A 21,214-nucleotide genomic window follows, 5' to 3' on the forward strand; every position below is an offset into this window, starting at 1 on the left:
ACCAAGGAAAGATATACTTCCGTTTTGATGTTCTTTCGGCCATACATATCGTTAAGATTAAAATGGACCTTGAAACCACTGGTTCCAATGTCGCCACATCAAACCAGTTCTCAGCAGCATGAGCAGTTCAATAAGAAAGAACACGTCTTTGTGTACTTGGTCGTACTGCCGCGCTGTGAAGTATTATAGTGACAGAAGACAAATGAATTCGCTTTTCCAATGTCAGCTGTATGGTATTCCAGAAGAGGATTGCGTCCTTGCATATGGTGAATTAATGCTCAGTTATATCTAGCACGACACAGTGGTGGCAATTTACCCAATAACAAAAGTGCCCTTTTTTCTGGAATGATGTATTAAAGGGCAATATCTTGGACAGTTACAAACGAAAGATACTTCCTTGGCCACGCGAGCGGGCATTTTATGTACTTTTGAAATTTTGTCACTTTGGTGCACGCAAAGGTGCATAGACTAGTACATTTGCAACGATAGAGGATAGAAATCAATTCTTTCGTGCAATCGTTTGCTCGACACTTACCAAAACTTAGCAGAATAACTTCACAGTAAGGAAAGAACCGATATACACACTTAATGAATAGACCGCGAAAGCACACTGACTGCCGAAAAAAATTACTTTGCATTTCAGGCTACTACGTTAAGAACACATTTCTCTCCCAGTCAAAGGTCATGTAAGTTGTACCAAGCCTGAGATTTTAGTTTTAACTTCATATTATTTCTGATACCTTGTCTTTGCTCCAACGAGACGTTCATTAATTAGCTGGTCGCTGCTGAGAAGGTCTGCCTTTGTTTGGGCCCCGACGAAGCTGGTCGTCTTCTCGAGACGTTGCCAAGCACACTGAGGCTCCCCCTCTCCTGTTCACATCGATCGTGATGAAAAAATCAGTTCAGTCATACCAGACACCATACAACTGGGGCATATGGTGAGCAGGTACTGCGACATAGTGCGTCATCAAGGTGTTACACTCTGGCTATCCAGTTTCATCGGAGGCTAGAGTCGTCTCCATTTTTGGAAGGTGCCAGAAGGACCACACTTGTACAAGTGTAGCACAAAGAATCACACTCGTAGGCTATCGGTTCTTGCACGGCCTATTCTGGGGCCTTATTTGGGGTGGTCGCCGTCTGCGTTTAAGTAGGCCATCACACGAAACCGGCGCAATCAGTTGCCAAAGACAAAGCTATCTATGGGAAGAGAACTGTCACTTTGTGCATGTACTCTGTTTGGTCCCGTGTGCCACGTGTTCCACAAAGTCGAAGCCCAGCACACCGCCTTTACTAAAAGTAAAAAAAATATGGGGGTTTTCTTCTCACCTAAATAGGCAGCCATTACGGCACCCATAAAGACCCAAAGCTCTCGAAAGGTAAGGACAAGATTTCACCTTGTCGTACGCAGATACAGAGCTTCAAAGTTGTCGCAAGTGCTACTCTACACGGTTGAAAAACAAACTCCGTTGCTTGGCAACAGTCTGCAAAGAGGTTACCTAAAAGCCCTAGCTGCATGTTTCGTACGTAGAAATCCATTTTCACCCCACATTTCAGGCCGTTGCTTAATCAGATCTCGCCACTACGATCCGACAATCACATTCACTCTACGGTTCACTCAGCTCTTACGGCCATGGGCAACGCAGATAACTCTCTCATTTGCCGAGCAGTTAGCCCTTTTAGTCGCTGCTTCCCATTTCACGGGAAGAAATCATTTCCCCTCATAATCAGGCAGCGGAGTTCTAAAATATGCTGTTGAATGAGTTTTGCAATGAGAAACATTCACTTCACGGATACGACACAACAGTGCTAACAGAAGAGACGGAAGGGAAGACCGACACATCCATCTAGACTAATTCACGTAGACTAATTCACGTAATTCACTTAGTCACGTAGACTAATTCTTCCGTCTGAAAACTATTGAACTATTGCATCTAGAGAACAACAACAACAACAACATGCGTTCTTTTCTTTCACACATGCGTCGGCTCAGCGCTGTTACGTAGTATTCATCAAGATTAATCAACCAGGCCGACTCAGCCTTTTTCCAGAAGCATTCACTAATTACTTCCTACGTTCTTTTGCAGAATTTCGTGCTTAGCACCGCTGTGTTCGGATGCTTGTGACCAGATTGATTTTAAAAAAAGGTATCAATTTATTCCATTCCATTTTACCATTACCACCCTCTGCACCAACTTGCTAACCCGGTTTATAAAGAGGACATTGCGATCGTTGAGCCAATGACTAGCAATAATCACAATGATATTATTATAATCGCATCGCTACCTACTCTGGCCGTGCTTTTGACGAAACAATATCAAGAAAGAGCTTATTATTTCATCACGTAGACTAATTCTTCCGTCCGAAAACTATTGAACTGCCTTTGAAAGATTTTATGCCAACTGGAAATATCTAGACATTGTAAAATTATTAGCTCCACGCTACGGCACATGTTCGGTTCCTCTTTCGATGGAATAGATTCTAGCGAAGGTTTATTTTCAATCACTGTTTTCTTACTTTCTAGTGTGGTAGCACTATCTCGAACACATCGCTTACTTCATTTCTTCACGCACATCTTTAAAGAAGGCTGAATCATATTATTGACACTGGGTCAACCCATTGACGTTTTCACCAGAGCCAACGTGCGAAATGGTTCTCGATGTGGTAAACACGCGAGTTTTACACCGTGGCGAAGGGGCGCGATTGTGTAAAATTCAGGGGGGCACTTTGTTGACCTAAAGTGCGGTGAGGCGAAAGCCTTAGGCGCGGTGTTGCTGCTTGTGCCATTGATGCGTTGTTAAGATGTTAGGCTTCGCCTCTAAGAGTGAAACGCGACGGCGTCTTGCAACGCTGCCAGGGAGTCCACAGAACGCCATCACCCGTTCGGATCTACGCCTTGCTCGTCGGTAAATTGGTTTTTGAGGAAAGGAAATGTATCTGTCTCGCATATCTGGGTGGACACCTAAACCTCGCCGTAATTGGAAGGGAGGAGGATGAGAGCGAACGAAGACACCGTATTGACTAGACGTGCTTTTGTTCATTCCAAATGATCGAGCTCGCATGGCGGGGCAATAAACACAAAAAAAAAGAGCTGGCATGGCGGAGTGGTTAGAGTGCTAGACTCGCACTCCGGAGACCTGGGTTCGATTCCCGAACTCGACCAGTCTCCTACTCGGTTTTATTTATGTATCTGGCCCTATTAGAATGGATAATTAGGCTAATTGGGTAATTAAACAATTAACTAAATTCAGTCCCACTTACTTGGAGAATCACTAAACGATCCCTTTAATTGGTTGCATGGTTAGTAGCCAAAGTACAATTGACCCCGTTTGAAATTCGCGCACTATGACGTCACAGCCGTTTCGACCAATTGAAAAGCGTCACATTCCTGTTGACAACTCCTGCTTACAACGATGAGGCATTAAAGGATTCCGCCTTAAAAATGAATTTTGAGTGTATTGTATGCCAAACCATGCCGTTTCTCTCTGTTCTACAATAAAAAAGGAGGGGCAATAACCGAGATCAAAACAACAGTTACTCGAAACTGCGCATCGGCATCTCTGGGCGCAGCTAGATGTCCACTGGCGAGGAGCAATAACCAGTTCTACCAATGCGGTTTGAAAAGTTTGTGGACAGGAAATAATTGTGGAAGTAAAAGATTGCAAGACTGAAAGATTACAAAGCAGAAAAAATATTTACAGATCTGCACCCAACGTCATTCACCTAAAATTAAGCCGCTAAATTAGCTTTCGTGACAATGCTGAAGCACATGCGGTAAGTCCTTTATTTTCATGAAATATTTAGTGGGAAGGCTTCAAAACATTAAATACTCTCCAGTTACACCATCAACATTTCTGGACTAGCGAGCAACACCGAAATGAGTACTATGTGGAGCGCACTCTCAAAAAAACAGACAACTTTCCAATGTACGCAGTGCAGGCGAAATTCTGGAGGCCAGTGTACTGTGCGAAGTTAGTGCCCGTTAAAGAACCCCAGGCGGTCGAAATTTCCGGAGTTCTTCACTACGGCGTCCCTCATAGCCTTAGTCGCTTCGCGACATTAAACCTCATAAAACCTAACCAAACCAATCTACACAGCTGCGTACAAAGTGCCTGTGTGTTGACTACCATAGCGACGATACAAGAAACGGAATGTTGCACAGTTTGGCCCCCTGAGGTCATGACGTGAACCGACATTGCCCAGAATAGTGCGGCGGCTGCGACATGGGACTCAGTGGCCCAATTTTTACCAGCGGCCTTGTATTGATCATCCACCACGGTAGTCGCTCCTCTTTACCCCTCCATTTAACAACTTCGCCAGCACTTTATTATCCGCGAGTCATCATTGTTCGGTGGAATGCGCTCCTCAGTGACATCGACGCCATTCCTCACCCGTGAACATTTTCTTGAAGCGATATCCCCATGAGCTTTAATGCATGCAATGAGTTGTGGTAGTACTGCTATCAGTCTTACTGAAGATGTATTCGGCACGTGTGCTTGCCCGAGTGGGAATGGCCCACAGCAAGAGGCCTTCAAAAAGTAACAGTTATATGAGCAAAATTTTAAAAGAAGGAGCCCCGTTGACGAGCCACCCGTGAAGACACGTCGCCAAGCATGTGGAGCTGGTGGCCGGCACTGAGCACATCACCGGGCGCAACCGCTCGTGGGTTCAGGGGGGCGTTAACAGTTAACTACAACGGCGACACTAACTATACTAACTACGGCTGCAACGACGACGAAGGATGCTCACAACTGGCGACGGGATTTGCAGGCGCGGGCTCCTTTTTCCAATCGTCTCACATCCCCGAGAGAGCCGAGCGCCTGACCGGGGGTGACGCTGGTACCCATATGAGTAAAAAACCGACTGGCTGGGCTGGCGGTAGCGGGAGTCGAACCCGCAACCTCCCGCAGCCGAGGCGGGCGCTCTATCTCAAGGCGACGGCTGCTTTTTTTTTCTTTATTCCATGGAAGAACTTCCGTAAAAACGGGGAAAACTTCAATCAAACTTGTTCGCGTCTCAAGTTACCGGGCTGCTTAATACGAGCCCGCCATAGCCCTAACTCAACACTGCATCCCCAGCACAACATCGAAATTCAGGGAGGCACACACATGCATCTAGGCACGGCAGCCAGCTTAGAGGTTCTTCGCCTGCAGCATATACACTCCTCACCAAAGCACACTGTTCACGGAACACAGATTTGGACGATCTTGGTGGCTCGGCATGTCTGTCCATCATACGGCTTTACCAAAGACTGAATAGTCCCATCAACACAAACAGATCACAAGGCACAACAGAGTTTTTGCCAACAGGCAGAAATCTAATGGGAGGGGGAGGAGGAGGGAGACTTTAATGAATAATGGAGAGGTCTGCCTGGTTATAGGCCTGGCATGCTACTCCAGATGAGGGTGAAAGAAGAGGGTGAAAGAGAGAGAGAGAGAGAGAAAAAAAGAAAAAAGGTGATATCAAAAATACTCAACACTCACACTCTCACACACACATACACACAAGTATGTCACTAAAACCGTGTCCCTTAGGTGACTATCAAAGTATGTCCACTAAACCCGTGTCCCTTAGAAAAACTAAGAAAGCTTTTGTCCCTCGCTCAGCTGAAGTCGCATGAGTTCAGGATCCAAGGACATGCTCCAGGTGCACGGGGTCGTCCTGACGAAGTCCTAAAGCACCTAACAGTGCCTTGCGGTGAGTATTAAAGATATGGCAGTGGCGGATCAAGTGTTAAATATCTTCGCGCACACCACATGTCGGGCACAGAGGGCTACTTGATATACCAATTTTATAAAGATAGAATTTATTAAAGGCAACGTCCAGCCGAATTCGGTGCAGGCAATTGCAGTCACGTCTATTTAAATTGTGGGGCATGCGGAATTCACAAGCGGGGTCAATGCGAAAGAGGGGTCTCTATTGACGCCGCGGATCACACTACAAAGAGCGTTGCGTCTGCCAGCTTTTGTAGCGAGCAGTCTCGAGCCATCACTACGAGAAAAGGGTATCGGTTGGAACAAGGAGGTGTCGCCATGCGCCGATCTTGCTGCACCGTCAGCACGATCATTGCCTGCGAGGCCACAGTGACCGGGTAACCGCTAAAGCACAATACGGTGACGTAACTCACAGGCCTCGGTGTGTAACCTATTCAAGTCATCGACGATGTGCTCCTGAAGCCTTCCTGGTGAATTTATAGCCTGTAGTGCAGCCCGAGAGTCACTGAAGATAACCCACACTGTTGGCGGTTGTTTAGGATGTAAGTAAATGCAACACGCAGAGCAGCCAGCTCGGTAGCAGTAGTCGAGGTGCGGTGACTGAGTATCGCTGAAATTGTGGCGCACGTTGACGGAATCCAGACGCCAATCGCAGATGATAAGGACTTGACCGAGCCACCAGTGTAGATGTGACGGTACGCATTGTAGCAACTATGAATGTGCTCAAGCGCAAAGTATTTAAGTGCAGGATTGGGGGTGTTTGTTTTTCTTTCAATGCCAGGGATTATGATCTTAATTTGCCATGCTGCATACCTCCAAGGTGCGGTGGAGGTTGTGACAGGACGCTGGTACTGTGATGGGAGAATGTTAGAAATTTCCTCCATGCAGTACTCAGCGAATGGATGGTTTGGTAAACGAGCCACAAACCGCACCTGGGCACGAAGGAGCTCCTGCGTTAAGAGCACTGATGCCGATAGACGTCTGCTCTCAGCTAGAGTACCCATTGTGGAGGTGTTTTTGGGAAGGCCGAGACAGATTCGCAAGGCTTTAGCTTGCATGGCTTCAAGGATTTTAATATTTGTTCGCGAAATACCCTCCAGAGCTGGGAGACTGTAGCACAGAAGGCCTTCAAAGAGCGCTCCATACATTCGAAGTAATGATGGTGTTGAACAGGCTCTTCTGCTGGTGGAGAGCATACTGATAATAGAAGCGTAAGAGCAGGGCTTGACTTTCATCTGTCGCACATGTGGGGACCATGACAGTGACCTGTCATACGTTACCCCCAGAAATTTATGGGTTGTGACGTACGTTATTGGAGTACCGGCCACTTTCGGCACGTAGCGCGAAAGATCACGCCTTGAAAATGCAATTGCTGAGCTTTTACTAGATGACATGGCGAGAACGCGCTTGCTTAAGAATGATTCAATGCAGCCTATTGCCCTCTGTAGACGGGCATGCACAATACGCCTGTTGCGTCCGGAACACCATATACAGATGTCATCTGCATAAAGGGAGATTTCAACTGTCGGTGGCAAGCATTTTTCCAAGCCAACAAGTGAAAGATTGAAAAGGGTGGGACTTAGTATACCCTCCTGAGGTACTCCGCGAGATATTTGATGCGGAGCTGTGCCACCTTCACTTGTTGACATAAAAATCGATCTTTCGTGAAGATAGTCGCGCAGCCAGTTATACATTCGTCCAGTAATGCCAATTGATTGTAAAGCTGAGTGAATTGCCTCAAGTGTGACATTGTCAAATGCTCCCTTCACGTCAACAAACACTGCAATGGTCATAGACTACACTGATTTGCTGCGTTTGACACAATTGTCAAGGGCAATAACATTGTCAATGCCGCTGAGTCCTTTTCGAAAACCAGACATGGTCGGAGGATAAATTCCCCTGTTCGTCACGTCCCAGGTTAAACGGGAGTGAACCATTTTCTCCATCAACTTCCCGACGCAACTTAGAAGGTCTATAGGACGATAGGTGTTTAAGTCAGTTGATGGTTTTCCAGGCTTGAGGATAGGTATGACACGCGCACACTTCCAACACGTTTCAAGGGGGCCGAACTCCCAGGAGCTGTTATAAACTGCGAGGAGTTGAATCTTGGCGCTAGTTGTCAGGTGAGAGAGGGTATTGTAGCTTATGCCATCTGGTCCAGGGCAGGATCTTTTATTGATAGTTGCCAGAGCCGCATGAAGTTCATCCATAGTGAACGGTTCGTCAAGGAGGGCGGTGTTAGGTGAAGAGATAAAGCTTTGGGGAGATAGTGGTATCGATACGGCTGATGAACGAGCAATTATCTTAGAACAGAAAGCCTCCACTGCGTCGAGACGAGAAATATTCGCATTCACAGCTACGCACTCAAATGACTTAATGCGCCGGCTGACTATTGAAGCTGCGCACAATGCTCCAAATCTTCGAAAGAGGCTTTCTGGGATCAAGCTTTGCGCAGAAAGATCGCCATTCCCGTCTTGCGAGTTTGTCCAAATGGCGCTGAACATGTTTCTGTGCACGCCTAGCAACGCTGATGTCTTCTCTGTTATTGGTCCTGCGTGCTCGTCTATCTGCTCTGCGGCGAATTGCTCGAAGTCGCTCATATTCAGCATCTACACTTGAGTACACTGTTGGTAGGGTTATAACTTTAGTGCTGGTCGTTTTAGCACGTGCTACAGCATCAATAAAGTTTTCATAATGAAGGTGGGAGAGCTTCAATTTCTCTACTGTGTCAGAGAAAACATCCCAATTCGTGTAGCGTACCTTACGCCGCTCGGAACTTAAAAAGCACCACCAACCTTAATGTACGTAGGTAGATGATCGCTGCCATGAGATTCTATGTCTACATTCCATGTTGCTGTAGACGACAGATGCGCAGAAATCATAGAAATGCCAAGGGCACTGGACCTTGCACTTTGATAAAACGTTGCCTGGCCGTTGTTCAGGAACGTTAAATTGTTGCACTGTGCAAAATCAAATAACTGTTGTCCTCTGGCTGTTGATCTCGTGCCTCCCCAAGCAGGATGGTGTGCATTGAAGTCGCCCGTTATGATGTGTGGTGCAGGAGTACTACGTACTTTATCCTGAAGGCGGTCAACGTCAAATGTGACACGCAGGGGTATGTAACCGACGATCACTGTGAATGACAAATTCATGATCTTGACGGTGGCTGCAACATATTCATTCCGTGAGTCGGCAGGTATCGGATGTGGGATGGAGGTGACGTCTTTCCGAACAGCAAAAAGAACTCTGCTGATGTCAGTGCCGGTCATCGAGTTCTGAACGATATAGCCGGAAAGACGAATGGTAGTACGCAGACGAGATTCTGAAATGGCAACAATCGGGAAACGGTATTTTGAGACAGATTGTCGGAAATCAGACAATCGTGGACGCAGGCTGCAGGCATTCCATTGAAAGATGGTTGCCGTGTTACGGATGCTTTGCACGCTAGGGAGAGTAGCTGGTCTATTCACTGCTACTGCCATTGTGCAAGTAGAGGAGAAATGAAGTCAAGGATTATAAGGATGGCCTGTGCCACCGGCGAGGAGAGTGGTGTAAGCAAAGCGCGGATGGCCTCAACAAGCGAGCACAGTAGGGAACTGGTACCGTCGGAGTTTTGGCGAATAGATCCTTCGCGCGAATGGTTCCAGGGTGCATACTGCGGCTGCCGTGGAGTATTCAGACTTGTACTCGCTATCGGAGGTGGCTCAACGTTTTGGCGCTCTGAAAGAGGAGGGAACTCAACTACGTCCTCAATGCGCAGGTGACTCGCTTTATCTTTATCCGATTGTTAGGAGCTTTCTCCCCCGGCGATGATTTTTTTCTTCTGCGACTTCCCCGGATTTTATTTTGCTCAATTAAAGCAGATTTTGTTGTCTTATAATCTGTATTATTGGAGTTCTTGTATTTGTGGATGATCTTCTCCTTTTGATAGGCAGTGCAATGGATAAACGTCGCCTCATGCTGCTTCCCGCAGTTTGAACAAAGGGGTCAATCACTTGCACATTCATTTCGGCCATGGCTCCCACTAAAACGGGAGCAGCGCAAGGCAAGTCGACAAGCGCTAGCCACATGGCCGAAGCGCCGACATTTGGTGCATTGGCGTGGTTTTTGAATCTACTCGTACACACGGTATCTTGTATAGCCGAGAATGACGTACTGCGGCGCAGATTCTGTCGCAAATACAATCCGGATGTTTTCTGAATTGCGAAGCGGGCGGACAGATTTGATTGGAGCTCTCTGTAGCAGCGCAGAGTAAATCTCTGATTGAGGAAGATCCAGGGGGACTCCCTTGATGACACCAACACCGCAGTTGCTGGAACGGGGCTCATAGGCTTAAACGGCAACTCCAGCTATGCTTGTTATTTGCAGAAGGCGTTCTGTAGCGTGCGCTGTACGGGTGTCAACTGCCAGAAGGTTTAGACAATCGTTGGGACGAACTTGAAGAACACAGTCTGTAGCCACAGATTCAAATCCTTGTCTCAATGTCATGGGATTAAAGCGGGAAATGCGGTGTCCAGAATCCACTGGCTTGATGACAACTGTAAGGTTGTGCCTAGGTGTTTGGGCTACGTTCGGAGTGTCTACACTCAAAAGTGACCGCTTTGAGCTGCGACGACGCTTTGAAGGCACATGAAAGAATTTCTCAGACCCTTCTCCGGACTGCGCAGTAGTGTCGATGTAGATGATGGTAGAACAATCTGACGAATCAGAGAAATCATCCTGACCTGAAGGTAGCGGCAGATCACGGCTTAAATTGGAAGCTTCAGGGGTGCGATGTCCATGGGGGTCTGGATATGCTGGTCCTGATGCAGCTGGAGCAGGAGCGTGGCTGCAGGGCACTAGGTGTGAGGCAGCAGGTAGGGCTTGCACAGCAGGTATGACCAGCTGAGCTGGGCCTGACGGAATGCCAGGAGAACATTCAGGTGTTGAGACCGGGTGCGGCACCGGCAGAGCCGCACCCACCGCCGTAATCATACCACCATGTTGCAGCGCAGGTTATTTGAACAGAAATGTTCAACACCGATCATCACAAAACGTCCACAAAGATTAGCAGAGACGAGCGGGCACAGCCCGACCAAATCTAATAGTGAATGGTGTAATTTCAATGTCCTTCTTAAGAGTTCGTTGTAGTATGTCCCAAAAGAACATGGCATCACGGCACAGGATGAAGCGACGCTCAATTGTCTCAGGCACGTTACATAGACGGCAATTCACATTCCAGGGTACAAACATCCCCTTGTCATTAAGAAATGTCTTGACAGGCAGCGTCGCTGTGTGTAGTTTGAAAAAGAACGTTTTAGCGGCTGCCTGAATGCACATCCGCCTAACACGCTTTAGAACACTGATGTCCAAAGACCCCAGATAAAGCTGCCGATACAATGGTGTAGGGAACAAAGACTCAGTGAGAGGCTGGGGCATTTGTTTTCTCGAGAGGCTATAGAGGTAATCTAAAGAGAAGCGCACAGTAAGTAAATTGAAAGTGTCAGCAACCTCCTTAAGAAATCCCCATAAAGTCCCCTCACGAGCCTGCACAGTCGGTGCGAATAAGTAAGGCAAATGAAAACTAAGCCGCCTAATGAGCACAGCTACCAGAAACGGGTGGTTTGCCGATTTGACAAAGAAAAAACTGGAAACAAGTTGATGCACGAACAGGTGAACAAGGGCCACTCCACTACCCTCTAAGGGAAGGAACAAGTTGTCACGCCTCATGGGCTCCCATTGAGAGCGCGACACGAATGTTGCAAATATTCTGTCTATTGCTTGCACCTTCCTCCTCGCACAATGCAGGACTTGAAGGACATACGCGAGCTTTGCAAACAAAAATATGTTACAGACCTGTGCCCTCGCAAACACTGAGATTTCCCTACCCATCCAAGCCTGTGTTTGCCGCCGTAGAGTTTCAATTTGTGAATCCCAGTAGGCTGTACTGTTGCCAACTTGGGCACGGCTGCCGTAGCGGTGATCAGCGGCCGGTACGGGTCTTGTAGATACGGTTTGGCTAAGCCATTGCAGGTGGCAATATGCTTCCGATACGGTGCTGTAATGCCCTTTCCGGTTTAACGTCGCTCCGTCACAAAAACCGCAGTGGTGAAAAAAAAAAGTTCCTTAAATGCAAGACGCTGATGCGTCGCTGCTTTCTACTTCTTCTAAACCTCAGTAAACATGGCATTCTTTTGTAGTCTTCTTCTTTCTTGGAACGTTGTTCTGCCGGCGCCGGCATTTCGCTGGCTGGCCTCTCTGGAAACCAGCGCTGCGCGCCCGCCGTCGCTCAACGCAGGCCCGGACTCTCTCGGACATGTCGCGGCTTGCAGCGTGAATCATCCCGCCTCGCCGGCGCCTGGCGCGGACCCTTCCTCCTCCCCCTCCTCTCCGTAGGCTCGCACACCTGCGGCGCTTCGACGGCCGCCCGTTCCTGACTGCAAGCCTTGAACTGCCGGGCGCCTCTCGACCATTCGTCCAATTTGAACGGTGGCCAGTGCCGTGACCTGATTGGAGGATTTGAACGGCTGGCTGCCTCAACGGACACCGGCGGCTTTAAAAACGGAGACGCGCTGAACCCGAGCAGCAGAAGGGCAGCAGAAGAGCCATCACGCCGGAGCTACGCTCGCCGTCGGGGCCGCCATTCTTTCTTGTGCTAGCACGCGTGTTGCTCTTGGCCCTTGTAACTACCATGTAAAAGCCCTTGTACATAGTGTACATAAACGTCTTTTGGCTCACCGTCGCCTCGACCGTTTCCTGGCTCGGCCACCCGTCCCAACAGTGGATGGCAGCTTTCCCCTCAAAGCATCCATCCCCTCAACAGTGGATGGATGTTTTCCCCTCAATTCGCCAGGCTGCTCTAGCACACGTGATTGTAGTTTAGAGTAGGGGTGTGTGTTGCTCTGGAGAGAGCTTTGCAGTTTCGAGCCAAGTCGGAGCGCTTTGAAACGAAAGTGGTGCAGAGGGAGTAAACGAGGCGGTGTTGGAAAAAATTACTTTTGTGTGTAGTGCTAGTAGCTCTATAGCAGTGAACCGCTAGGGAATTCTAAAAGGGCAAGCTGCAAGAGACTATTGTGCGCGATGGAGAGCCTTAAAGGGAAGGAAGTCGTCGAAATTTGTGAACAGTTAGGCCTTACCGTAGGCCGTGCGAAACGAAAGCATGCTATTCTCGAGATCATGCGGAAGGAAGGCGTAACGGCTGAAGAAGCCAATGAGGCCTTGGCTGAGATCAGTGAACGCCGTGAGTGCGAAGACGCAGATCGAGAGCGACAAGAACGCCTTCAGCGGGAAGAGCGACAGGAACGCCTTCAGCGGGAAGAGCGACAAGAACGCCTTCAGCGGGAAGAGGCAGAGCGACAGGAATCCTGAGAGATTAGAAAATTAAAAGAGATGGAGCTGCGGCAAAGCTCGCCGGCGCCTGGCGTAGCTTCGATGACAGTGCAGGCTGACGGCCAATTAATCCGAGACCAACTGCCGCCGTTCGTAATCGGCGAGGACATGGCAAAGTATCTCTTAAAATTTGAGCATGTCTGTGAGAGGAATGTCATTGAGCGAGAACTGTGGGCACAGAATTTGCTGGCTCTGCTTCCCGGAGAAGCATCTGACGTGATAACGTGTTTGTCGAAGGAGGCGTTCGAGAGCTACGAAGAGGTCAAAGAGGCCCTGTTGAGGAAATATAAGCTGTGACCTGAGGCATTCCGGCAAAGGTTCCGGTACGCGAAAAAAGGCAGTGAGTAGCACATCGACTTCGCGTTTAAGCTGAAAGCCGACCTAGTTGAAAAGGGTTGAAAATTGGAAGAGTTGGTACGAATTCATACTGGTGTGGCACCACAGGGACAGGGACAGAGACAGAGTGACAACAACACAAGTGCTTGTGTTGTTGTCACTCTGTCTCTGTCCCTGTCCCTGTGGTGCCACACCAGTATGAATTCGACCTAGTTGAATGGCTGAAGGAGGAGGGAGTTTATGATTATCGTGGTAAGGTGGTAGAGTGCATTGCGCTAGAACAATTCTACCGCAGTATCCAGGACGATGTAAGGCTCTGGCTGCAGGATAGGCTTACTGAGGTTAAGCTCAACAACTCAGCAGTGCTGGCTGAGGAATACTACACTCGCCGAAACCTGCACAGCAGGGCATTACGCATCGAAAAGGCGGAAACAAGGGATGCTTCTCTAAGGAAGCCTGATGGAAGGAAACAGTTCGCGCGTCGCGATTTTCGAAAAGATGCGTCTGCTTTAAAGCACGCTGTGGGCGAAGAACAAAAGGAGTTACGGAAATCTGACGATGCTCCTAAGCAGCGCGCTGATGACGAACGTGCGTTTGAGTCACGGAGGCCTTTGACATGCTACCACTGCAAAAAGGAAGGGCATATCGCGGCAAACTGTAGAAAAAAGGTTGTTTGCAACAATTCGGGAGACAGACAAGAATATGCGGTTGTTGGAACCTTATATGCAGGAGATTCGGGAGACAGACAAGAATATGCGGTTGTTGGAACCTTATATGCAGGAGATAAGTGTGAACGGTAAGAGGTGCAAAGCCCTTCGTGACTCGGCGGCAACTATGGAAGTTGTCCACCCGTCTTTAGTTTCTCCGAATGACTTTACAGGAGCATGCGCGTGGTTGGTTGGTTTATTGGGTTTAACGTCCCAAAGTAACTAAGGCTATGAGAGACGCCGTAGTGAAGGGCTCTGGAAATTTCGACCACCTGGGATTCTTTAACGTGCATTGACGTCGCACAGTACACGGGCCTCTAGAATTTCTCCTCCAAAGAAATTCAACCGCCGCGTCCGGGATCGAAGACGTGTCTTTTGGGTCAGCAGCTGAACACCATAACCACTGAGCCACCGCGGCGGCTAGGGGTCGTAATGTAGAAAATGAAAATTGTATTTGAGGAAAAGAGATTACGCAGTAACTGTTGCATATATCTCGGTGGACACCTGTCAAAAGCGTGACACCTCTGCTGGCAAGCTTCTGCTGACAAACTTCTGTCGACAATGATGTCGTATTAAAGGCTTTCGCCTTAAAAATGCTGTGGTTCCACTACTACTGAACCTGGTTAAAGAGCGAAAGCTATGAGATATCGGGCAACTCTATATACGCGGCTTGGCGTCTGTAACGTTGAGTGCGTTGTGGACAATGGATAGGCAACCCAACCACGCTGCCACCCTGGCAAGTGGCAGTATACGGTTGATTGCCAGAGTGCCCTTGCCCCGTGAGCCCTGCGGCCTATTGCAGTAGTGCCGCGTATCTGCCACAACGTCGCAGCGCTAGCCCATGCAGCCAACATCTCTCTCTCTCATCACCCCACATAACTGCCAGCGCTATTAAGGCGTCCACTGACCCAGTGAGCCAGTTATGCGCACTTCCTTTCCTTAAAATCATCGCAGTGTAAAACGTTTTCAACGCCAACGCAATAAACACAATGAACGCCGATGGCATATGGCTTCAGTGCCGCGTTTCTGCAAAAACGTTGTTAATGCCACCGCATGCAGCGCACATCTGTAACTGCCGCTACATAGCTTGAAGCACGACTGAGGTGTACACTGTTCGAAGAGGGAAGTGATGCGGCTTTCCTTTTGCTTTCCAAGCTCCCGCTCCATTGGTTTCATAGCTTAAAGCGCAGCTAAGGTGGATGGATGGAAACAACTTTATTACCAAAAAAAAAATTCGCTGTGGCTTAGCTTGGTTAAGCCCGACAATTGCGAAAGCAATATCCGTACCTACGCCATGGTACAGCTGGTAGTGTAGCTGGTGGTGGTGCTTGTGGGTAGACTTGTGGTGATGCATCGGTTATACAATCCAGTCCAAACCAATCCGATCCAATCCAATTCAATCCATTCCATTCCAATCCAATCCACTCCTATCCAATTCAATGTAATCTAATCTAATGTAATGTAATCTAATCCAATCCAGTCCAGTCCAGTCCAATCCAATCCAATCCAATCTAATTCAATCTAATCCAATCTAATGCAATCAAGGTCAAATGAAGGTCAATGGTGGTCACCGCCGCGGCACGATGGTGGTCACCGCCGCGGCACGGCGAAGGCGTGGAAGTGCAAGTAGTATTGCTTTCGCAATAAAGGGCGCAAACTGGCCCTCGTGGAAGAGTGGTCACCTTAACGGCGCTTTAAGCTACGAAAGCAATGGAGCGGGAGCTTGGAAAGCAATAATAAAGGCGCATCACTGCCCTCTTCGAACAGTGTACACCTCAGTCGTGCTTCAAGCTGCATAGCGGTAGTGACAGATGTGCGCTACATGCGGTGGCATTAACATTTTTTCCCAGCAGTATGTACAAACTAGCTCAACTCTCCGTTTTATTGAACGTTGTTCCAGAAACGCGGCACTGAAGCCATAGGGCATCGGCGTTCATTGTGTTCACTGCATTGGCGTTGAAAACGTTTTACACTGCGATGATTTTAAGGAAAGGAGTTGAAGTTGAAGTTGAAAGTTTTTTGAGTAATACAATAAAAGTTACAATTGTATACAGGGAGAGGTCCCACGGTTCAAGACCGCGGTCGGGACCTCCCATGAAAATAAATTTCAATATGCAACATAATATAAAATACACAACACATTAATTAGCGACGAAACAGAATAAATATAGGCACATAGTGTAATATTAGTACTGAAATATTTAAATACAAACAATGTAATGCACGATAATGTAAAATAAAACACTCACAGATGCCGCGATACATAGAATCAATAACATAACAAAAAAAATCACAAATTAAGAAGGAAAAGCTTTAGTTTCACCTTGAATAAAAAAAGCGTATAAGTTTGTTTGATGTCTATGTTCAAAGAATACCAAAATGATACGTATGAAAAATGAAGGCATTGTTTCCCGTAGTTAGTTCTGACCTTAGGTAGTAAAAAGTTATTACGCAGCGCAAAACGTGTGACGATGTTGCTCATGATCGTGCCGGGAGAAAATATGCTTAGCGGGAGATAATGATGAAGAATCTTAAAGAATAGGATACCAAGGTTGTAAAAATAAAGGGCCGAGATAGGTACAACGTTTAAATCTATGAACAAAATGCGGGAGGGTGACATTCGAGGGGTATTGGTTATGATGCACATGGCTTGCTTTTGCAGTTTTATTAAAGGCCAGAGATGAATATGATAGGCGTCACCCCAAGATGAGATACCGTAGTTTAAGGGGCTGTGGATGAATGCGTAGTAAAGAGATAATAAAGTTTGGACTGGAAAATAGCTTCGGGCTTTAATTAGTGCGCGTAAACCATAAGAAATTTTTTTGCACGTTTCAGCTACATGATGATGGAATTTTAAGTGAGGGTCAATGATAACACCAAGAAAAGAAACTCGATCTTGCGGTGAAATAGCAGCAGAATTGAGGTATAGAAGTGGTGTGATGGGCAATGACTTCTGAGGGGGATGGAAAATCTGAAAACAAGTTTTAGTGACGTTCACGGACAGGCGGTTAATGTGGCACCAACGCTCAAGAGAATTAAGATCATTCTGTAGGTTAAGAATCAGCTGATTAATGTTCTAGTGCGATGATAGCATGGTAGAGTCATCTGCGTATAGTATACTATTGCAATTCTTTAAACAGGATGGTAAATCATTAATGTAGAGTAAAAACAATACAGGGCCAAGAATTGAGCCCTGTGGAACACCCTTGTTAATTAAAGCTATGTTAGATGTATGGTCATTAATAGAGACTATGTGCTCTCGGTCACAGAGAAAGCTCTTCAAGAGCATTAGGGGAGGTCCAGTTGTACCATAAGATTCCAATTTGTGAAACAAGATGGAGTGATCAATGGAATCAAATGCTTTGCTAAAATCTGTGTAAACTGCTCCTGAGAACATTCCTTTATCAATTGTTAGCCTAACGTAATCTATGAAAGACGCTATTGCAGTATCTGTAGATAGTCTGCGCCGAAAGCCGTGTTGACTATCTGTCAATATGTTAAATTTTTCAATATAACTAGACAACCTTACTTCAATTAGTCTTTCTAAAATTTTGTCAAAAAAAAAGGAAGAATTGCAATCGGACGATAATTATTTGGCAAAGCGGATCGCCTTTTTTTGAAGACCGGTATTATTTTCGCAATCTTGAGCTGCTTGGCCCTTATAAAAATGGTCTATAGACTTTCTATAGACTTTTTATAGACTCTATAGCCATCCTATAGACTTTTCCTTTTGTCTATAGACAGTCTATAGAAAATCTATGGACTAAAGTCTAAAGCTGCTTCAATTTCCTTTTGTCTATAGACGGTCTATAGACTCTCTATACACAAAGGTCTATAGCCGCCTCAATTTCCTTTCGTCTATAGACTGTCTATAGACCCTCTATAGACTAAGGTCTATAGCTGCCTCATTTTCCTTTCGTCTATAGACTGTCTATAGACTCTCTATAGACTAAGGTCTATAGCTGCCTCAATTTTCTTTTGTCTATAGACTGTCTATAGACACTTTATAGACTAAAGTCTATAGCTGACTCAAATTTCCTTTTGTCTATAGACTGTCTATAGACACTTTATAGACTAAAGTCTATAGCTGGCTCAATTTCCTTTTGTCTATAGACGGTCTATAGACTCGCTATAGACTGAAGTCTATAACTACCTCCATTTCCTTTCGTCTATAGACGGTCTATAGTCTCGCTATAGCCTAAGGTCTATAGCCGCCTCAATTTCCTTTTGTCTATAGACTGTCTATAGACTAAAGTCTATAATTGCTTCAATTTCCTTTCGTCTATAGACGGTCTATAGACTCGCTATAGACTAAGGTCTATAGCTGCCTCAATTTCCTTTTGTCTATAGACTGTCTATAGACTAAAGTCTATAACTGCTTCAGTTTACTTTCGTCTATAGACGGTCTATAGACTAAGGTCTATAGCTGCCTGAATTTTCTTTTGTCTATAGACTCTCTGTAGACTAAAGTCTATAACTGCTTCAATTTTCTTTCGTCTATAGATGGTATATAGAGTAAGGTCTATAGCTGCCACAATATCTTTTCGTCTATAGACGGTCTATAGACTCTCTATAGACCAAGGTCTATAGCTGCTTCGATTTACTTTTGTCTATAGACGGTCTATAGACTCTCTATAGACTACAGTTTACAACTACCTCAATTTCCTTTCGTCTATAGACTGTACACTATAGATAGAATACTGCCTATAGACCATTCTATAACAATCGTAATTTTATCTAACAATGTTCAGTACACTGACTTTCGACTAAGTGCAGAACAATGTCAATTCATTTTTGAACTGCATGTTGAGGGGACCTGCATCTAGTGACCGCAACTATGTCGGGAGTCCCCCACCTCCTTCGCAATTACGGAAATTAAAAAGTACTGCGTAAGGCCATTACAACACCCTCCTGTATATTGTTTTCAGGAGCATTGACAAGCTCCTTTTCGTTATACCGTGACGCATATTGTCAATACAATTAGATATTAATGCTAACAAGTAAGCCGAGGAAAAGCAGCCGTTCTTGAACTAAGGGCGCCCGCAAACTGTACTACATCGAACGAATACGCTGTCCCTTAAAGGAATCGCTCTACACAATTCCATTCCATCTTTCGATCGTTACTGTCCAACGCGCTGAAATCAGAAACATTTCATCAAAGGTTCTACATTTCTCTTTAAAACGTCCTGAAGATAAAGGGGGAAATACGGGTGTGAGAATTCAAGGAAGCGCCCATGCCTTAGAAACACTTTAGATTAATCTCAAAGAGCCTGGTCCTCTGTGCGATTAACATCTGCCATTTCTACCTTTGCAGTTTGTATTCACGTGAATAAGTGCTGCGACGCAACAGTCACAAAGCCAGTATTTTTTCGTTCCTACCCTTGCACCTGTTGCTTCGGAGCCGATGACACGCTGATGTGGCGCATATAAGTTTTCTAAACACGAACACACGCAAAAAAGACGTTGTGCTATGCAACCTTATAATTATTATTTGAGAATTGTACAACATACTATTCGGTGAGAGATGCGGTGCGTATACCGACAAGAAATTAGATTTCGGTTCTGTTTTCACAAAAACAATAAGATTTTTAGAGGGTAAGCGAAGAATTTAAGCTTGTAAACCAATTGCCTTCTGTGGTCTTGGATATCAGATCAAGCTGCACACGGCAAGAGTGCGAGCGATAAAGATACGACCGTGAAATGGGTTTCTGTTTCACGTTTTACCCATTTTACCTCGAGACGGCGGAAAATCATTCGGGCTGCAAACAACCCTGTGCGTGGCTGCATCAATGGCGTTGGAGTGTTTTTCGCGGATTACGTTTTCTTCAAAATCCAGCTTCATCGTCCGCTTACGGTAAGTCTACACGTTTATATTTTATTCATTTGGTCTCCTAAACTACTCTAAGCAGAGCTGTGTGTGCAGAACAGATTATGTGCGCAGTTACAAACGTCCTATCTTGTCCTATCTTCGTTTCAAAGGCGGAAGCCATCGGGTTCTCGACTAATGCCGCTTATCTCTGTCCCGCTGTCTTTACTAACGCGCGGAGAGGCAGTCTGTGCGATGCCCTTGATGATAAGCCGCTCCTCGCGAGCTGTCTACTAGATTTTTCGTGTTTCAAGGTAGATGCGCGGCCAGAAATGTCGTTTAGCCTCTAATGACGGCCGAAATGGAACTTTGTGTTAGTTGGCGCCGTGTGAGCTCAATTTACTTTGCACCTCCGAAAACGTACTTACATACAGTCTCGCTCAGTGGTGGATTACATTTATTTTCTTATCTTTGTGTTATCGCCTCTCTGGACCATGGAGTGCTGTTCTTTTTGAGGTGTGCATTGCTTGCTACGTATGGACGCTCACTCGGTGCGCGTCGTGGACGCCGACGTTTCAGCAAAGGTGTCTTGTAACGCTATAGACTGGAGCGCGAGACGTTTGTCAAAGTTGTATTCAAGCGGCGCTGGAGGAATGCTTATAGTGTGATGGGTGAATAAAATTCGTTGCCGGCGCGAATGGCCGTCATGCTCAAACACCGCGAAGAACCCACGAGCTTCATCCCATCTCCCCTTCGTTGCACACGTATGGATTCGTCCGTGTCTGTCATCGGAGCCGTTGGCCGCCGCCGATGGCTTGCGGGCACTTCATTTTGAAAGCTGGGTAAAGGTCGGCTCGACAAGAGGTGGCTTACATTTCGTTCCGAGTGGTTCGTTCATGAATCCCGCTCACGCGTGCACAGATTTCTAGAATACCATTTGCGCGAGAGGCAATGTATGTGTTTCTGATTTCAGACTGCTACGTTACGAAAGCGCCGATGTGACTCGCCGCTTATTTGCGCCTAAAATTAAATTAAGCTCTCGTGTTATTACAGCTGCGCCTGTTGAAGGCGTTAATTGTTTCATTGAAGTACTTCCTACTTTGAACACGTTGAATGCTTTCGCTGATTTTTCTAGCAGCGTTGGGTTAGCTGCCTCCGTGCAAGAAACACACCTCTTTACTGCGCTGTTGGAGCTGCACTTGAAGGAAAAACTAAGTGAATTTCAGGCGGTATTTTATCGTGACAGTCAGTAATTTGCTGTCTCAACCTCGCGACTGCTTTTGAAA

General features: G+C 46.5%; 1 pseudogene; it reads left to right on the top strand.

Moving 5' to 3' along the window:
• Nucleotides 1-12,770: 12,770 nt before the first annotated feature.
• On the top strand, nucleotides 12,771-13,452 carry LOC149348291 (uncharacterized; annotated as a pseudogene).
• Nucleotides 13,453-21,214: the final 7,762 nt, after the last annotated feature.

Source organism: Amblyomma mixtum, chromosome 4 (genome assembly GCF_055824585.1).
Source record: "Amblyomma mixtum isolate Tamu chromosome 4, ASM5582458v1, whole genome shotgun sequence".
Classification (NCBI taxonomy): Eukaryota; Metazoa; Arthropoda; class Arachnida; order Ixodida; family Ixodidae; genus Amblyomma; species Amblyomma mixtum.